The sequence below is a fragment of the Natator depressus genome, chromosome 15, assembly GCF_965152275.1.
Source record: "Natator depressus isolate rNatDep1 chromosome 15, rNatDep2.hap1, whole genome shotgun sequence".
NCBI classification, from domain to species: Eukaryota; Metazoa; Chordata; order Testudines; family Cheloniidae; genus Natator; species Natator depressus.
In genome coordinates, this window is record NC_134248.1 from 30,767,393 (window position 1) to 30,787,948 (window position 20,556).

Sequence of the window (20,556 nt, forward strand, 5' to 3'; positions counted from 1 at the left end):
GAGGGAACTTTCAGGGAATGTCGCTGTCAAACAAATCCCTACCGAGCGCGTGCAAATTGTGGTTACTCAGAAGCTCAGAACTTGGCCGACCTTTGGGCAAATTTGTATAGAGATGGCACCAGGGTGACTCTCCCTGCCAAATGTCAAGTCCCTCCTCTGTAGCATGGAACTGCTAGATCTTCTCAAAATAAAATTTAAAACAAAATCTTACAGCCAGTCTTATTTTTAATATGGACAAGACAATGTATTTTTCTCTAACCTTGTTCTCTGGAAAGGCTGAACTATTTTAACCGAAACATCCCAAATAATTCAGACTGTGAAAACACCCAGAATGGAAAATTTCAGTCTGAACGGTTATAGTTTGACAAAGTTACAAGCAACTGAAAACAGGGTCTTTGAATGGAAAGCATCAGATAACCTTAATTATAAACACTGCTGCCTGCACTGCCTATAAGAACATAAGAACTACCATCCTGGGTCAGACCAATGGTCCAACTAATCCAGTGTCCTGCCTCTGACAGTGGTCCGTACCAGAGCTTCAGGCATAGCATACAGAACGGGGCAATTGGAGTTAGCCACCCGGCTTCTGCTCCCAACTTCTGGCAGTCAGAGGCTCAGGGTCACACTGACCTTGTTGTTGCATCCCTGACCATCTTGGCTAACTGCCATTGATGGACCTATCCTTCATGAACTCATCTAGTTCTTTCTGAACCCAGTTATACTTAGGCCATTACAACATCCAATGGCAATGAGTTCCACAGGTTAACTGTGTGCTGTTTGAAAAATTACTTCCCCTTGTTTGTATTCAACCTGGTGCGTATTAATTTTATCTGGTTTTGTATGGTTGGAAAAGATAATGTATCATTTTAGTGTTTGTAAACCACTTTGAAAATGACAAGCACTAGGTAAGTTATTAGAAAGAGAAGGTAGGGGAGGCGAGATCTTTTAATGGACCAACTTCTGTTGGTGAGAGTGACAAGCTTGCGAGTTCACAGTTTCTCAGACCTGAAGAACAGCTTGAAAGCTGCTCTGGGAACTGACATGGCTACACCACCACTGTGTGCACAGAGAAGTTATTGTTAAACATAATTTAATTGCTTCTGAAGGGCAGTACTAACCCTAAAACATCTTTAGCCCTCTTCAAGGGTGTCTCAGATGCTGGGAAATTCATTAAGGGCTATCTGCATGCAGCACAGAGGAAACTAGTCTGTGCCCCATGGAGCTCTCAATCTATTGTTTCAACCCCAGGGAACCCACACAATACACAAGTGAAAGGTCTAATCTCGTACTGCTGCCCCCTTCGCGTTTTGGTGGATTAACCATATAAAGCTTGTTTCAAGAGACCTGAATGAAGAAAGAGAAGTTGTTTTTGTAACAAGGAAAAGGTTTTCAGAGCAGAAGAGAGGAAAGGTGAGCAAGAAAAGGGACAAAAGGATGTTAGGAGGGAGGGGCATAGGCAGCCGAGTGAATTGCAGGTGGAGTGGGGGACACAGAAGGCAGGGAGTAGAAACGCATGTTTTGTTTTCAAATCTCTGTGCTGATTTCAATGGGCCATCTAAGTCCTGGCCACACCACTCAACAGGGGATTTGAAAAGCAGAAAAACTTCACCAAGAGCGTCTGCATATGCTGCATACAAAATGCAGTGAGCCCGGCAGAGGAGTGCTGAACTAGCAATGCCCTGCCTTGCCCTCACCACTCTGGGCACAGGAGCGCCTGGCTGTGCTGATAATACACTGAACCCTACCCGGTCTATTCTTGAAGGCTTGGGGTTGAGAAAATGGTGCTACAGCCCGATGTCTGCAACTGACTGGGCCCACCCCATGACAGCAGTGAAACTGTACGTAGAAGCACACCCTTGTCTAGTCAGTGGCAGGACTGGGACCTTGGTTTTGAGATTGGAGAATCCCTTCTCCACACACATGGAGAGAGGTTAGCTCTGAATTCTCCACTGCCCAACAACTAATGACCATGAGCATGTCTGCGGCCCACCCCCAACAAATGCTTCAACTAGCTACGTTTTCCCTTTCTTACAGACTGCCGGAGAGATGTACAAAGCTTTTCACTCTGATTTAACTGAGCCCAGAGACTGTAAGAACGCCACTCACTGACACAAGGCTGCTTTCATACACACAGAATCAAGTTACAAAGAGGAAAGCCCACAAAGTTCAAATATTCCAGAAAGAAAATTCCTTTCAGGCCATCTCCTTGAACAAAAAGTGTACTCGAACTACATGTAACACTTGAGTCTCCTCACGGAGTTAGATGCCCAGATTGGACAGAATTTTCATGGGATTTGGCCGCCTATCTGTATTATTCACCTTCAAAAGCCCCCATTAAGTTGACAAAGCATCTTTATTTTCCCAGATTGTCTTCTCTGCATCTTCAACAGTATTTTGTGGCTAGTCAGTCTCATTGGTTTGTGCATAGACAGTTCCTCTCCATGTACATCTTTCACACCACTGGAGAGAAAAATCGGATTGTAAAGCCATTAAAATCATCAGGAGGCTCAAGGGCCTGTTTAGCCCCTGAAACAGCCTAACTTTAAAATTAACCAGATTTCAGCTGACAGTATACAGCTCTGATTTCTTCTATCTTTTTTCCTTTAAAGAATCGCTCAAAGATGTCCTAGCCAAATTCCAACTCAAGTAAATACACTCCAGCTACCTAAAACGCCTCCTTTAACTTCCATTACGAGGTATTCCTCTTCGATTCTTGTCCTAAACTGCATAACAACCCTATACAGCAGTCAAGCCAATGCAGAGTTACAACCCAGAGATGGCTGCAATTCAGGGATGGCTGGAGCCACACATTCCTATCCTTCAAATGCTCTGCACAAAGGCCGGTGGCTCCCTGTTCATAGCCAGTTGCAGGACTGGGTCCACAATCCGTGAAGCGCTCTGGAACACTTTGGGACAGAAGGTGCTAAACAATGCAATAACCTCAGGATATTTCTCGTGTTCTATTTCCCTTTGGTCATATTTATACTTGAGCAGCTTTTCAATATCAACTTCACACCTGAAACAGTCTTGCATCTTGCTGCACGTGGAAGGCATTGGTTCATAACTGCAGCGGCTCAAGGTATTTTAGATTTTAGGATTGTTTCTCTGTGGAACTCAAACCTCAAGCACAACCTCTGACATTGGGACATATGGAGGGGCTTACCTCCATTTTTAAATACTTTGCAAGAACAGGTTTGATGGCTTTGATCTACGGATTACAGAAGAGCGAGCACAGGCTTCAAATACTTGAGTCTGTTGCTAAGAAATATTGAGAGGTAAAACCCAGAGCCATGAAGAATGTTCACAGATGAGTACTCAGAGCATTATCCAAGCTCCCAAGAGAGTCTGGTCAGGGATGCACAAACAAAGCCAGGCTGCTGTAACAGGCTTTAAATCAAATCAACAAAGATTTGACAGACATTTTACAGCACAAATGTGCTGTTTGTTTATTGCCTCAGGGCTGCTGTGATTAGAAAACATTTTATTATCCTGCTCAATGCTAAAACGTTTTTGAAATAATAAAAAACCCACCAATTTGCAGCATCTTCCACTTTATTTTCTCCTGTTCCAAGTGAAGAGAGTGACACTAGTTTATCATGTATCACGCGTGTTCAGAGTATGGCTCCAGCATGCTGATTTTCACTTGCCCTCCAGAACGCTGATTGTAAGCATGCGCTTCTTTCAAACCAGGTTATTCATTTTAAAAGTACCTAAAGTTAAAAAAGCCCATGGGAGACCCGCTGTTGGAGCAGCAGAGCCAAACCGCTGGAATCAGCTGCCATCCCCTGCTCTGCTGAAATAAAACCAAACACTGCATTTGTGTAAGACGTCCTTTAACTCTCCCCCACCCGTTTCTTCTTTTACAGGTGCTTCGTCAGTGTGGCACAGCTTCCAGTTCTCGCTGCCCCCACATCTCTCAGGCAACGTCGCTTGAACAGAAGCACTGACTAGCACAGCTCGATGTGGCCCCTAACCAGCGGTTTGACTTAATTTGTTTCTTGCATGAACACGGGTCACAGCCACTGGGGTCTCTTCCTTTTTAACAGGTTTCAGAGTAACAGCCGTGTTAGTCTGTATTCGCAAAAAGAAAAGGAGGACTTGTGGCACCTTAGAGACTAACCAATTTATCTGAGCATGAGCTTTCGTGAGCTACAGCTCACTTCACCGGATGCATCACGAAAGCTTATGCTCAAATAAATTGGTTAGTCTCTAAGGTGCTACAAGTCCTCCTTTTCTTTTTCCTTTTTTAAACGTTCCCAGAAGAGCCAGCTCTGCCTCACGTTGGGCGCTGGGTGCCTTCTACATAGCGAGAAGCAGGACATACAGCTAAGTTTTGGTTTTATTTTATTTTAAGCTTTCTACGTACATCTCAGGCTGGTCCCAGCAGACACACACATCAGCCAGTGCATTTGGGAACTAGATATTCAATAACGCAGGACGCTCAGCAGCCAGCGGCACTGAGCAGTCACCATCGTGCCCAGTTACCCACCTAGCTACAAACACTTTGTAAACCGACGCAGAACACATCTGCTGCAGCACTGGAGATGCTGACTCTGTCGCACCTTCACATCGGCCAGTATCCTGTGATTCACCAGAGGGGACATGTGGGGTCCTGGCTGTTCACACCTGACACCACAAACGCTCAGCTACCAGGGGAGGCATGCTACGGAAATGGTTATGAATACTCCCAGCCTCAGAGTAGAACGTTGCCTTCCTCACTCAGGCCAAGATGCATCGGTCCCTCAAACATTTCCTTTCGCAGCTTCTGGTGGATGGGGAGCACACGCGGACTCTTAAAAACGTCCGTCCAACTGCTTCTGAGATTCCAGCATTTAGTCTATGGACAGGATCCAAGGAACAAACCTCCTGGAGCAGGAAATTCAGGGAGACTGTCTCAACTTCATGCATGTCAACATACGTGACCTCCCAGCAGTTACAGAAATCGTGTGCCCAAGACAAAGGGAAATTTCTCCACCCATCCTGCGCCCCGCCAGCTCCCCCGGAATACTTCCAGGGCCTTGCACTCAAAGTGAGTGAGGCAGCAGAAATTTGCGTTAGGTTCATTTTTTCTTTTTGAGGCATTCCCCATCCCTTGTAGCACTGAGTAAGATTTCAACATGCCAACCTCAAGTTCGTCATATTCCCTTTGAACGCAAATTCACTTACTGACCCATAATTCCCTAGAAAGGTCTAGCAACCAAATTGTGAAATGGACAACTGTCAGGGGAGGGGGAGAGAGGTGACAATCTTGTGCCCAGAACTTTAGAAATATCATCTCTTTTGCAAAGAAAGGTTTCAGGAGGCACGGACACTTTATGAGAGGAGTCCAAAAAGTCAGAAGAGAAAGAAAATAGAAAAGGAACTCTTCCCTACAGAAGGAACCTATTGAAAAAAAAAAAACCCAGCAGCTGACATGGACAGAATCAGAATAACCTGCAAGGAAACTCTCTTTAGAAAACCACTGGCACGTCAAAACAACAGCCCAGCCCCCCTGAAGTTAAAGGCTTTGTGGGTTAGTTATCCGGAGCGAGGGACCACTCCCCGCCCTGTCCATTCCCAACACACACACACAGCTCCAATGGTGATGAAAACTTAGGCTTGGTGAACACTTAAAAGTGAGGTCAACATAGAAAAACGCCTCTGACCGATGTAGCTCGCGGACCTAGTTCCCAGTGCAGACGCAGCTGTGCCTACGAAGCTAATTTTCTTCGGGGAGGTGGTATTCCTACCCAGGAGGAAAATCCCTCCCATTAGCACAGGCTGCATCTACAGGGTTATGCTGGCATAGGTACGCCCCCACATTCCCCATGGTGTAGACACAGGCTTAGGCTACGTCTACATAACGGAGCCTGTGCCAGCATGCTTAGGTTGGCACAGCACCCTTGTACATGCCAGCTGAAGTAGTTTTTCTGTCTGGTCAGGATACCAGCTCCCCAGTGGATGGTAGCTATGCTGACAGAAGGACTCTCTTGTCAATATAGCTGAGCCTACACTGGGGCTTTAGAAGGCACAATGGTGTTTTTCTCACACCCCTGACCAGTGTCACCGGGACAATATAAGTGTTAAGTGCAGACCAGGCTGCATACAATGTTTCAAGTGCTCCTGTGATTCCCACGGAGTCTGCATGGGATCTGAGGAAGCCCTGGCTGGGATGATTTAGTTGGTGTTGGTCTTGCTTTGAGCAGGAGGTTGGACTAGATGACCTCGTGAGGTCTCTTCCAACCCTAATCTTCTATGAATGAGCCTCCTGGAGCAGGAATTAAAAGCTGCAAGAAAAGTCACTGATCTGTGCAGCAGCTAGTGGGGACACAACCATGAATCATGCCTCTCCAGACGTGTTCCCGGTATCCTGCCTACCAGATGTAGCTTCCAGCTCAGTTAACTGCCAAGCAAAATTCCACCAAATTGCCAAGCAAAATTCTCTGAGGATAAAATCTTATCTGCCAAATGCAACAATATCCAATTCTGCACTTGCTATAAAAGCTCCAGTTGTGGCATGTGGGTTGCTACTGTACTCTAGCTGTTCTGTAAAGCTGTTCTGTAAAGGATTACAGATCAGAAATGGGGCCTCTTACAAACAGAAATGCCTGAGTTACAGGAGCTACGTATCTATTAGCTGAGGACTACCGACTCTGCTGCATTTTGGTGACATAGTCAAGCCCAGTTCTCCAAGTGGGCTGGGGGACTATCTCCAAAAATCAGAATTTTGCACACACACAAAAAAAAAAGACACTCTGATTTTAGAAAGAAATTCAGGACTTTCAGTCAACCCCGGTTTCAAATAACCAGGACTTACCAGTGATCCCTTTTCTTCTATTTTAAATCATTTAGTTTTATTTTTATTTTTTTCAAATAACGATTACAAAATAGAACATTAATACATGAGACTAAACCTGATGTCACACCTCCTGGAACACACCCATCGATTGAAGGGCCGGGGGAACATACCCATTTTATCCTGCAGCAGCTGCATGCCGCACATTCAAATACCACGTTCTCTCTTCACCCTCCCGTATTCAGCTCCCCACTGTCTTGGTTTCTTGCCATGTCATAGCACGGCACGCTGTCACAGCACCCCTCCGGGTTAGAGAGCAGAACCTGCAGCCACTAACACAAACAGGCACAAACCTACTGCAGGTGGCCCTCCCCTCACTCTGCCCCTCAGCCCAGGACAATGCTGTGCGTACCCATCCTTCGGATCTCATGTGAGTCTTGTACCTTCCTGTGTGATACCTGGTGTGACAGGACAAGATGGGGCGGGGACTGGACGACAGGGGATGGATCACTCAATAAATTGCCCTGTTCTGTTCATTCCCTCTGAAGCATCAGGCCCCGGCTACTGTCGGAAGACAGGGTACTGGGTTGGATGGGCCACTGATCTGACCCAGTGTGGCCATTCTTCTGTAACATGGTAATTCCTACGTTGTCCTCAGCCCTGTTACCCCCATTTTTCTCATCAGGTTTCAAACTATATCTGCCCAGGCAACCTGAGCTCAAGGGAACTTTGGGGAAATGCAGGCGTTGCTGGTGTGTGCAGTTACAGCTGTAGGAGTCTAACGACTCCATATGAAAAAACAAAGGCCTGTTTACGTTACTGGCACTACAGAGGCATAGCCATGGAGCTTAGCTATGCCACTGTAACCCCATAGCACAGAGACTGTGATGCTGGCAGACCAGGTGCCAGCTCAGGCTAAGGCCCCTAGGCCTCTCTGAACACTGACCAATTCATAGCTGGAAACCAGTCTGGCTCACCTGTGTGTTAGCACTGTTAAACACAGATATTAGATGTTAAGTTGATAGGAATGTGTTTAGACTTTATAAAATGCTCGTAGGATGCGGCATGTATTGATCTCATTTATAACCTCTGCAGCCCATGGGTATCAAGCTGTATTGAGTGTTTGCATTGTAAATCTCTGTATTTGTGTAACTCACCAAACATGATAAGAAGCATTAATTAAGATAAAGTGATCAAGAGGGCTCACTGACAGGCAGATGAGGCATTGTGTAGCATCAAAGGAGAGAGGCCCTGTTGATTGCATTCCTAACTCCCTCCAGGAAGGGGAGACCTATGATGAACTCATCCAATCAGTTTTGAACTCATGTGGAGAGGATAAAAATTCCTGACAAGAAGAGACTGTGTCTCTTTCATGCTGTCTGGCCTCTGAGGGGCAAAGATTCCTAAACATAAGCAAAGAGACCGCCAGGCTGCTTGCCATGGGTTAGCCCTGAAAAGACAGCTGACAAATTAGTGCATTTCTGCCACCTTTCAGAAGTCATTTGTACACAGATGTTGCCTGCTTTAACCTGTAAGTAACGCTGATTCCTTTTTCCTAGTTAATAAACCTTTCGCTGGTTTATTACAGGATTGGCTACCAGTGTTGTCTTTGGTGTGACAGCTGAGGTACACATTGATCTGGGTAAGCGACTGGTCTCTTGGGACTCAGAACAACCTGAATATTTTGCAATTTTTGGTGTAAGTGACCATTTATCGATAAGTCCAGCTTGCCTAGGTGGCAAGAGAGATGCAGTGCCCAAGGAGACTGTCTGTGACTCCATGGTGAGACTGTTACAGTAATCCAGGAATTCACATTTGTAGTTTGGTGAAATTTAATTGTAGAAAATACCCCCAGTTTGGGGTGTTTTCCCTGAAGTAGGCACTGCCTCGGCCATGAACCACTCCAGACAGTGTGACACAGACTACAGCGATGGAAGGGGGTTGGCTTTGCTATAGGAACTCCACTTCATGGTGCATTCTTCCTTAGGTCGGCATAATTACAGTGCTTGGAGGTGTGGACTTTTCACCCTCTTGAGCACCAGAGCTATCTCCATCTTAATTTTAAGTGTAGACTAGGTTTAAGGTTTGGGAAACTGTTTCCTTCTATTTTGATCTGAGCCATTTCCTTCCTCCTCTTCTGCAGTTTGTTTAAAGTGCTAATGAGCCTCTGCTCTGTGAGGGTGAAGCTGCTCAAACTCTCCTCCAGGTTGAGTTTTCAGGCTACACAGGGTTTAACAGATGTTTCCACATACCATTGCTTTTCCATTCCCTGCCTTTACCTCCCCTTGGATTACTCTATCTGCTCCAATTAATCTTCCCAGAAAGACAGATTTTGCACTTCATCCAGTTCTCCTGCAGAGCTCACTCTGTCTTCAGCCTGGTCTACATCTAAAAATTAGACTGCATTGCTCACGGCCATGAAAAATTTCATGCCCTAAGCACTGTAGTTAGGTTACCTAATGCCCAGTATAGACAAGGCTAGATCGACGGAAGGATTCTTCCACTGACCTACCCAAAGGTGGATTAACTACACTGACCCCCCCCTAAAAAACCTTCCGTCGCTACAGGAAGTGTCTACACACAGCTGCAACCCCACAGATGTGCTGCTGTCGCATACAAAAGCCTTTCTTCTGCACCCATTATCCGCTTTCCTAGTGGTTGGATACCAGCCTGATCAGAAGTGGCACAAGAACAAATTATTTCTGGGATGGGAATTACCTAATCACTCTTGTTATGGTGTGTACGGTAACGCCCATTGTTTCATGTTCTCTGTGTGTATATCATCTCCCCACTGTATTTTTCCACTGCATGCATCCGATGAAGCTCACGAAAGCTTATGCTCAAATAAATGTGTTAGTCTCTAAGGTGCCACAAGTCCTCCTGTTCTTTTCACGGATACAGACTAACACGGCTGCTACTCTGAAACTTCTCAACTCTTAAGTCCTGCTGCACCTTTAACTATGTTGAGACTTTACCCACGCTGCCAAAACAATGCATTCAAGTCCAGTCAGCTGGATGAGAAATACAAACCAGTACGGAAGCTTCAGATTAACAGTTCTAAGAGTTATGCTTCTAGGATTAGCAAGTGCTGAATACATAGTTATCGAGAAAGGTGAAAAGGGACAGCGTGCTAGGAACAGGTTCACCGCATGGCACTCAGCTAGAGCATTCACTCCTTACAGTACTGTTTCTGCCCTGGAAGATGAGACGGAGGCAGGAGTCATTTAAGAAAAGAACTAAGAGCCCAATTTCATTCTATTTTAATGCTGTATAATTACTGGAGATTTCACAGCTCTGTGATTAAGAATTGTTAATAATGAAGGAGAATATAGACTACACCACAGAGAAATACAAGACACAAAAAGTAAACTTCAAGGTCTCAGATCGTATCTTCATGGTGCTCAATGGTCTGAGCCCAGGATACATAAACGAGCCGGCAACTCTAGGATAAGGACCATAGTTGACAACTCTTGTTCCTCTGGCCCCATGGTAAAGCTTGTTGGGGCAGGACATAGAGCTTTCTCAGGGGCCGTGCCAAGACTGGAATGAACTCCTCGAGAAATTAAGGACCATCACAAAACTAACATCTCCTCTCCTAGTGCAAGATGCATTGCTTCAACCAGCCTTCGCTAACACACACAGTAGCATGGCCATTAAAAATAAGCCCCCCAAATCCTACCAAAACAGAGCACTCCATTGCACACACAATCCTCTCCATCAGACCCAGAAACCACACGTAACAGATGTTCACCACAACACAATGTCTGACTGGAAGGTGCTCAGATACTACACTGATGAAGGCATGACAAGAACCAACAGACCAGAACAAGAGCATCTCCAAGACGGACAAGTACCTCTGCCAAGAAACCTTTTGACCAGTTCAAATTACATTCCCTAATGAGAACACACCAAGAGAGGTCATGCTGAAATTGACAGAGTGTGTATGAAATTGGGGCAGACTCTAGGGCACCAAAGAAATGTGGAATTAATCAATGGTAAAGTTATCTCGGACGGACCATTTTGAGCACAGTCTGACAATATTCAAGGTTCTGGATTTGAGCTCTCCGTTTAGGGCACTGACGAACAGCTATACACAGTAATACCAATTAAAACTTTTTCCTACTTGATCATTTCCTCCCCCTCAAACAAATACATCAGCTTTTCTAGCTTCTTGATTAGCGGAATGGAAACTGTCCAACAAATAATGAAGAAAGATGCTGACCGCAATAAAGTCTCAGACTCTTCTGTTTCTGCGGTTCCCATATTAAGCACTTAATCACAAGTCCAGTACATGGGAAATAGTTTATACATGGTAACTACGGGGTGAGGGAAAAAAAAATAACAGTAATTGGGGATTGGTCCTGCTTTGAGCAGGGGGTTGGACTAGATGACCTCCTGAGGTCCCTTCCAACCCTGATATTCTATGATTCTATGGTATACAAATACTCAAGAGTAAAGTACGGTAAACCAATCTCCCCCACTAAAATTCTCCTTTCCCGCCCCCTTCCCTAAAACACTCAGCAGACAGAAATGAAGTAGTAGTGACTCAAGGACTAGCACTAGACACATGCTGGACAGTCCACGAGTGCACTACGCAGTATGGAAATGTCCGTCAGGTTGAACAGCAAGAGTTGTGCATCTGGAGAGCCTAACACAACAGGTCAAAAATCCTCTGTGGGACAAACAGAACATAGGATGATGACTCAACCGGTTTTCTTACACTGAGCCTGAGCCAATAACGTATGTGACACTAAAAATAAAAATGACTGGAAGTACAGGAACCACCTGTCACACACACCTCTGGCTGCTGGGACAAGCCTCATTTGAGTCATCTTTACACGCAGCATTAAGGGTCTTCACATTTACTAGCTTTTTTTGGTATAAATTCTACCTTGCTCCCCAAAACCTTATAGAATCATAGACTTTAAGGTCAGAAGGGACCATTATGATCGTCTAGTCTGACCTCCTGCACAACGCAGGCAACAGAAGCTCACCCACCCACTCCTGTAACAAACCCCTAACCTATGTCTGAGCTACTGAAGTCCCCAAATCATGGTTTAATGTGGTTTAACCGCAGCACATTCCCCACACAGATGGAAGGCTAAAGTTTGTCTTCTGCACCTGTGTGTGGCAAAGGGGCTGCTAGATAAAACCACTTATTTCTGCCAAAAGCTTTTTCAAATCCACATTCCAAGTGCTAAGAACCAGCTCTCTCTTATCTGTACGCGCAGGAGCTGGCAGTTGCAAATTAAGGGCTCTTTTTGTAACAGAAAATCCAAAGAGACAAATTTAAATGAAAAACAACAAAATCTTTTATTTCCCAAGGCAGCAAACTGCAACCACTCAAAGACCCCTTTGTCAGCTACTGGTACAGCCTGGGACTGCAGTTCTGCTAATGCACCTAACCCATTAGCATCTCCAGTGTCAGGGCGCTCTGTTACCGAGGGTGCCGGATACTGAACCAGAGGGAAAAACAAGGCAATGACAGTTATGGTCATTTAAAAAATCCTGACATTTGTCGTCAGTATTGGGGTGTAAACCCCTCAAATCCATGGATGGCAGAGCCTTTTACAAAGGTCAGTATCATTATCTCCATTTTAAGGCTGCGCAGAGACATCACAGAGCAAGTCCTGGCAAACTGCAGTTTGGGAATTCTGCCTCCTTAAGACTTCCTCCTCCTTGTGCGCGCAAACATTTATTCTTCAGCGTCTGCCCCAAATTGCTGCAGTGCTCCTGGGTGCTATTAATCAGCACCTTAGAGGTGGCTGCATTGATGTGCAGAAGGAGTGGAAAGAACCAGCCTCTGCAGGACAGTTTGCGAAGCTGGCTGAGCCCTTACTCTAGCGCTCAATTAAGCCTTGGTTACCTAGTAAAAGCTAATCGCCTTCACGTTTTAGTGCCTTTGGAACGTCATGAACATCAGCGAGAATGTGCTGAAGCGTCATTGTGGGGAGAGCCATCTGGCTCTTTTGCTGTGTCATTTACCACCAGAATCTAACAGGCAGGCATGGAACACCACCAGAAATTCACAGACATGTGTCCACACACCTCTATGCACACAGCAGACCTTCCTCTGGTCACCTGGCCTGATGTTCACTAGCAGAAGCTGCGGACGCTTAGCACCTCCGGGGGGAAAAAAATATCAGACATTGTGTGTCCAGTTAGACTTCAAGGCCCTTGTAGAAAGGATCTTGTCCCTCCTCTGAGCATTATGCAGCACCAAGCACACTGGAAATGCACAGTGAACAATAAGCGTTCAAATAATCATTTATCAAAATACTATTCAGCCAGAAGCTCTGCACTGGATTTGTGACCAGAACAGATGAGCAAAGATGTACTTACTTCTAGGCCTTACATTATTGTTGCATTCTGTTCAATTTTACTGAACTCTGAACGGAGTGACATTTAACACAACACCCATTTCCCTTTATTGAATGGGGTTTGTCTTCACAAACGCAGTTTTAATGAGCAGTCAGTTACTCAGGCAAAACAGTGGTGGTTAGACACACCGACTGTTGGTTTTCTCAAAAGGCTATGAAATAAATATACTGAATTTTCATTAACAGTCCTGATCTCTGCTTTAGCCATCAATGATCTCGGATCAAAACATCCCTGAATTCATTGAAAGGAACCCAAACCACGAATAATGGCAGGATGTTTAAACGTCCTACCTACGGGCTCAGCTTTAGGAAATTTGCAGAAGCAGCGTCAGGATAGAGTTGAAATATCCGGAAGAAAAAGCGAAATGCCAGAACTGGGTGCTGCAACACTGTGTACGGACGACAGTCCCACTTGCACACATGCCCTTCTAATCCAGTCGGGGGGCTCTAAACACCCAGGCACGAACTCCTCTGAGGCGAGGCAATGTCAGCTTCCTGCTCCTCCAAGGGAAGAGAAAAAAAAAAAATTCACACCAAGGGTTTCACAACTTGTAGTTTAGGTCAGTGGTTTTCACTGGGGAGCTGTGAGCAGGTCTCAGGGGACATAAGCCAGAGAGCAGGGCCGGCACTGGACTCGCTGGGGCCCAAGGCAGAAAGCTGTATCCCGAGCCCCACCATGCGGGGCTGAAGCGCCAGCCTGAGCAACAAATCTTCCTGGGGCCCCCTGTGGCATTGGGGCTCCGCGCAGTGGCCCGGCTCGCTAACCCCCTAACACCGGAAGGTACTGGATATGCAGAAAAAGAGTTGTTGGGGCACAGGCGGGCCGAGGAATTTTTATGGCGTGTTGGGGGCCCCAGGAAGAAAAAGTCTGAGAACCCAGGGTTAGGTTTCACCCAGGAGCCACCACCCTGCTGTGCAGAACGGCTTCCTCTCCAGGCAGAGAGACGGTGAGGAGTTAAGTTATGGATTCCACAGGGGCCCATCTTCATACTCCTACCCCTGCCATTTTTGCATTTATCAGAAAAACCAATAAGGCAGGACGTGTCCTAATCCAGTCCAACCCTTTCATCCCAGGCTCCTGGCACAGCTACATTCTCGCCAGCACGATCCATCTCCAAAGCCACGGCAGAACAGGAGCCCTTGAGAAACCCCAGCTCCTTCTGTCGCTGTGATTACAGTGTTGTTGTTATTGGTCTGTAACTCTCCTGGACCCAAATCTGAACCAAATTGCTGGCAATTATCTCCCCACTGAGAAATGTCTCAGTGCTACAACAACTTGTGGGTTCTCAGGTTTTGCTTTGAACTCACTTGGCCATGAACACAACCTGGAAACCAGCTGCTTGTTTTTAGCACCCCAGGGCTAGGCACAAATGCTTAATGCAGCAGAATCTTCTTTTGTTATCAGTCATTCATGTTGTAAGAGCCTGGGACAAGGAGCAAGCTGATCAAAGGATACACACAGAGAAGGGATACACTTCTACATAATCCAGGGCTAGGGAGATGTAGCCTCACCTCTGCGCTATTATCCCTCTTTATCATACAACAAAACTCTAGTTTCTGTAAACCACTCCACATTATGCAAGCACAGGTTAGGGTTGGCACAGAAGTGCTAGAATTGGCAATCAAGATGAACTCTGCTTCTTTTGGCTTCGAGGAGGCGAGTTTCCAAACTGGTAGACCATTAAACAAAGGCAGGTGTTTAAAAGAAGTGCAGAGTGCAATTTTGCAAGCTTTCCTGGTGCCAAAACATGCAGAGCAGGGAAGAGCCGGCTCCGTGGAAAGGCCCTGCATTGTTGGTAATTACCTATATTTCAAGGCTTATAAAACCTAAAGTAAAAAATAAATAGGGACCGTGCACAAATAGACATTCTATTAAGCCCTGAATGCGGACAACAAGCTTCCTAAAGGAATAATGGGCCCATTTGAAGATTCATCTGTGCAGTGCCAAATAAAACGGCCTGCTGAGTGCTTATTTTCTTTCTCTAAAAAAAAAGTTCTGGATATTTATTGGATTTCCTCATGTTTCACGTAATCCTGCATCTACTTTGTAGAGACTGAGCATGTCCATAACAAGCCCTGGCTGGGATGATTTAGTCGGGGATCAGTCCTGCTCTGAGCAGGGGGTTGGACTAGATGACCTCCTGAGGTCCCTTCCAACCCTGATATTCTATGATTCTATGATTCTAAGCTATTCTAGCCTCACCTGTTCCTTAAAACACAACACCCAGTTCAAGGCTTTAAACCGACAGTCAGGTGCAGCATGGGCAGCAGCAAGGCAAGCTGCACAACACCTTCCTCACCGAAGTATCTCAAGCCCTGTGTTCCCAGGAGTTCAATCTGGGCATCTCCCCCGAAAATGCCAGCAAAGGTGGTGACAAGGACAGCCGCTAGCATGATGCGAACACCTACGCACTCAGTAAGGCAGCTGCTGGGTGTGCAGTCTCATACCAAGTTTACTCCGCAAATGGTTTACAGCATAAAACGATAATGGCAGAGGAAGCGACTCAGATGCAAGCAAGAGATATGTTCCGGGACCTGAAAGGAAACAGTGCGGCAGGAACACACAGGAAGACAGCCCCTGTCAGATAGCAATCAGTGTCTCTTGATGAACCTGGAGGTGGCAAAACTCCACATCCTGTTCCCCGCCCATCCCTGCCCCCTTCACTACAATTGCTGTCACTAAAGCTGCCTCGGGTGTTAAGTCTCGGCATGCTGGTGCGGGTTTTGTTTTCACACCAGAACTACCACCTCGGGGTTCCTCAAGATGTTACAATCCCACTTTGCTACAGGGAGGGAGGGAGAGAGAGGCAAAAAACATACTGAAGCTGAGAGGCACAAAACAAACATAGGCAACACTTAAAAGGAGATGGGACCTCAAGCAAAGAGGAGCTCAGGTGCCCTGAGGTTCAGACTTCATCTTAGGAGCGCTCCGTGAAATCCAGCCCTAGCACCGCGTCTATAGAGCAAGGGCACGTGTTCTGTTTTGACCCTTCCACAACTTCCCACGTGGACTCTGCTGAACTTTAGTCTCCGGCCTGGCCCGCCTGGACCTGGCTCCTGCCAATGGGATTTTTAAGAATTAAAACGCAATCACGAGTTTCTGGATATGGAAAGACCCGCAGTCCGAGTCTTGGTGAGGGTGGTGCCAAAGGAGCTCTGTGGACTCAGTCACAGCTGCAGAATCAGACAGTTACTCTGCCTTTCAGTGCCCTCAAACCAAGCCAGCGAGCGGGCTCTTAAAGAGAATCCACTCGCTTAGACACTGGGCCTGAGGGGATGGGTCGCAAGTAAACTGGGTCCCCGAGGAATTCAAAGAGAAGAGGAGCAGAACTCAGCTCTCCTCAACTCCACTTCCGTGGGGAAATGCAGCCATTGCACCTGGAGGGCTGGAGAACACAGAAGGGAACAAAGGACCTGTCACAAGCTTGGGAGTTACCCCAGGCACTTCCAGAGAGTCCGGGCCGTAAATTGTTGAGCCAAGAGCATGTGTCCAGCTCTGTACAAAAAACTGAAAAACTCTGTCCCCACAGCACAAGTCCTTCTTCAGCAACGCATGGCCTGACACAGGGCCACCACCTTGTAAAGGGTGGATAAGGCAGGAATAGCCTCCTCCATTCATTAGAGAGAAGCAGGTTACCTTCCAAATGGGAGGAGGGCAAGAGCAACCACTGCTTTACAGAGCTGATCATTTCTCTCTGCTCTTGGATTAATCCTTGCTCCTTGGTAGAGACTTGAGCCCTTTAGAAGTGAAGTGAGCAAAGATGGAGAAATGCATCAATGGGGCAACAAGCAGGAACTAAGTTCCCCCTGACTACTTGCCTCACACCTGCTCCAAAGGCCATCTGGGCTTTGCCAGTGCAGCAAAAGAGATTATTGAAGAAGCTGTCAGCCCAGGAATGGATAATAGCTCTTCCCACCCTTTACCATCAGCATGGCAAAAATAACACAGTTACCAATCATGCAGGAGGGCTACTTGTTCTACATACATTGGCCCTGAACAGACTTTAAAAAAAAAAAAAAACATTTTGCAGACAATACAATGAAAGCTGCAGCCCTTTTCTAATTCCCCCAGATCACCCCCTGGCAGTACCAGTCCACAGGACTATGACACTAGTGCTAAAATCACCCAAAAAGATTCAGGGGCCAAAGAGCAGTTACCAGCCGTTCCCTCTGATAGTGCATTTTATCAGATTCTTCCTCGCAATGGCATATAAAAACCCCTTAGTGCCGGGGTAATGGCAGCAGCTTACCGGGCATCAGAAGTGACAGAGAGTAAAAATTCTAAACTATAATATTTAAATATTTTCTCTTTAAAACAGTTCAGCCATTGGCAGTATCCAGGCTGAACGGATTATTCAGACCACCACATTTGTTAACTGAATTTCACCTCCATTTAAAAAATGTTCATGAGCAGAGTGTGAAATTCTCCTAAGTATTTAGTTATCTGGGAAGTCACTCCCAAATGTGCATGGCACTTGTTTTCCTATATGAATGGGTCACAAGCAGATTGTTGCAAATATTCAATATCTGAACTTCACAACTAGGGCCACGTTGGTCCCCTTCACAGGCTATATGGTATTATTTCTGTTCCCTTGTTGGATGACAGATGTAGCTAGCCACAGGAATGCAAATTATATTCAAAAGATGCTAGTCAAAGCTGGCTTTTCATGGACCATTTAGTCTGGGCGAGAATTCATATGAGTTAACCTAGACTGCTGCATCAGTCACAGAAAAGTGACCACAAATTTGTTTTTGAATTTGGTAAAAGGGTATCAGAAGTCTTTCTCAACTTTCCACATGATTCTAGTCACCACTCTCGTGCGAAACCCCTTCTGACAAGTTTCAAAACTCCGTTGTGTGAAGGGGAGGGGTAAATCTAGTAAATGGCACAAAGTATGTGTGACCGGCTTAGAGTGGAGAAAAGAAGAGGGAACTCAAATTGTGAAGCAGCTTTTAGAGACTAGACAGGAAAGTGACTACAGCAACAGGGGACTGTTGTGACAAAGTGCAGGCCCATAGGCCTGAATATTCCCCGTGACCAACAGGCAATCAGCAGAGAAAAGAGCTGGGAATGTGCCACAGAAGGGCTGTAATTCTGGCCACACGCACCAGGAACTTGAAGTTGTGGAGGGAAGATATTTAATTTGTATCTTACCTCCTTACTACACAGCATTGCAAGATGCTGCCCAAACAGAGAGTGAGCATCAGATGCAGGCACAGTTTTAGTGAGAGGTTTAGGGAGGAAGTGGCTGGGGGTGGTGAAAGAGCTCCAAACAGAGGGGGAAGCAGCATGTTCAGTGTTAAAACACCTCTCAGATGTTCACTGTTGAGTCATGCGAAGGCACAGCACACAAGCTGCCCTGTGTCAACAGTCTGTGTGTGAAAGAGGGAAATAGAGACAACAGAGCATTCCTCCACTGCAGGAGGAAAAACAAAGCCCAAATATTTGAGAAGCTTTGTTCCGCAGGAGCAACTCAGTATGGGCCATAGCACTGAGCGCAGCCCAAACCTAGAGAAAGCTTCTCAGCATGAAGCTTCTTAAACTCGTACTAGGAGAGAGAGAGAGAGTTAGCTGATGTCCCACAGATCTGCTAGATCCAGTCTTTTAAACCCGGGCCATCTTTGGGCTGCTCTGCTCAGTACACAGAGAACCATTTTTCCAAGTGTGGGTATGTGGTCTGTACCTGCAGATTTAGGATGATAAAGATGGGCCAGGCACTTCCGCCAAGTCAAATTTCTGTTGTCCAACTTCATCTCCCTGTCCCTCTTGAGCAGAGAGTTAGAACAGTCACTGTCAGAAGTTGCACTGATACTCTGAAAAAAGCAGCATGTGAATTAACCTGCCTCCAACAAGGGAAAGGGAGTTACTCCTTCACCTTTCGGGGATTCAGAAACCACCATCCCACCTTCACTGAACAGAAGTTTGAGGGTTACCGGCAGGTCACCAATTGCAAAACTAAGTATCTTTCTACATAAAATCCTGAGTTATTCAAGGCAGTTTTGGTTGGGCTACCACATCACACACGTTCTAGGAACCCTCCTACCCCACTACAGGTACGTATGTTCACTGCCAAGTCCTAGAGAGCCAGCCAATCACCCCTCCCCATTTGCAGCAGCAGCAGGCTATATTCATTAATTGGCTATGCTTGTTAGTTAGCTGAACTGTATAGCAAAGGGCACCAGAGACTGAGTTATTGGCGAAGGTGCCCTTTAGACTCCTATCTGCCAGTCCGCAGCTATTAACATGCCTGCTTGTACACAAGCACTCTCCTCTCTGAAGTGGCAAAGCCACCAAGAAAGGAGGGAAGTGTCCACACAGACACATGTGTGCGGGTGGAGGGAATGGGAGAAGCAAACTGCAAGGCAGTGTTAATTAGAAAGCCAATATCCATCACACGAGGGCAAATCAGAAGGTGAATGCTTTACACGCTTCTAACACAAAACCAAAGAGATTTTTCCCAGTGGAAAAGGGCAATGCGCCGAGGCAGGAGAGTGAAAGGGTGATTTGGAGTGTAACACCCCACGTTTTCAGCTCTCTCACTCTGCACACTAGAGTCATAAGGTAAGAATTTCCAGCCTCTCTGCAGAGATTCTAATAGGCCCCACTTAGATCACAGACTGTAAAATGTTCCAGAAATATACCATCACTGGATTTCCAGCCAGGCCCTGGCAATCAGGTTCAAAGACTCACGAGGGGGTATCTGTCAATACCCCAGCCAAGGACATTAGGGAAGCAAAGACACCTGGTATAAAACTGAGATTTAAATAAGAGCCCAAGTAAAGCACTGGCTGAATCTACCTACTGTCTCCCGAGATGCTGGTCAGTTTCAGACAACTCCAGTCTCCCTGCCCAGTCTTGTTCTAGGCAGAGATGACCTGCTGCTCTTCAGAACAGGAAGCTTCAGTACAGGAGGAACACTGAAGGAAACCAAGCCAAAACACAGACTTAGGAGGAAAAGGAAAAGCTGAGGCTTTTTGGCACAGGTCTTACAGCTTCTCAGTTCCTGCCATATTAGAAGCATATCCCAAGAGGCGTGGGAGTTCCCTGTGTCTATGGAAGTGAGGAAGAGCTTTCACTGCACTATGGGCAGTCTTTACTGAGATAAGTAAAAAGAAAAGGAGGCCTTGTGGCACCTCAGAGACTAACCAGTGTATTTGCGCATAAGCTTTCATGAGCATCCGATGAAGTGAGCTGTAGCTCATGAAAGCTTATGCTCAAATACACTGGTTAGTCTCTAAGGTGCCACAAGTCCTCCTTTTTTTTTTTTTTTTTATTTTTTTTTTGGCAAATACAGACTAACACAGCTGCTACTCTGAAACCTCAGATAAGTAAAGTTAAGCATGTTTGCAGGATTGGAGAGTATGGGCCTGGCTCTATATTACAAGTTACACCGGTTAAGC

At 46.1% G+C, this 20,556-nt stretch overlaps 1 protein-coding gene across 8 annotated transcripts in view; it reads right to left on the reverse strand.

Annotated features, from left to right (window-relative positions):
- The window catches only part of TPST2 (tyrosylprotein sulfotransferase 2), a 39,194-nt gene that overhangs the window by 16,777 nt on the left and 1,861 nt on the right, over positions 1-20,556 (reverse strand). For 2 of the 8 annotated variants that reach the window (XM_074972574.1, XM_074972578.1), the window contains exon 2: positions 19,959-20,073. The exons of 4 other annotated variants lie outside the window; for them this stretch is intronic. The gene's annotated coding sequence lies outside the window, so the exon portion shown is untranslated. Of the gene's footprint in view, positions 1-19,954; positions 20,074-20,556 lie in introns of all 8 variants that reach the window. 2 more of the 8 variants (XM_074972573.1, XM_074972577.1) reach the window with 1 other exon arrangement.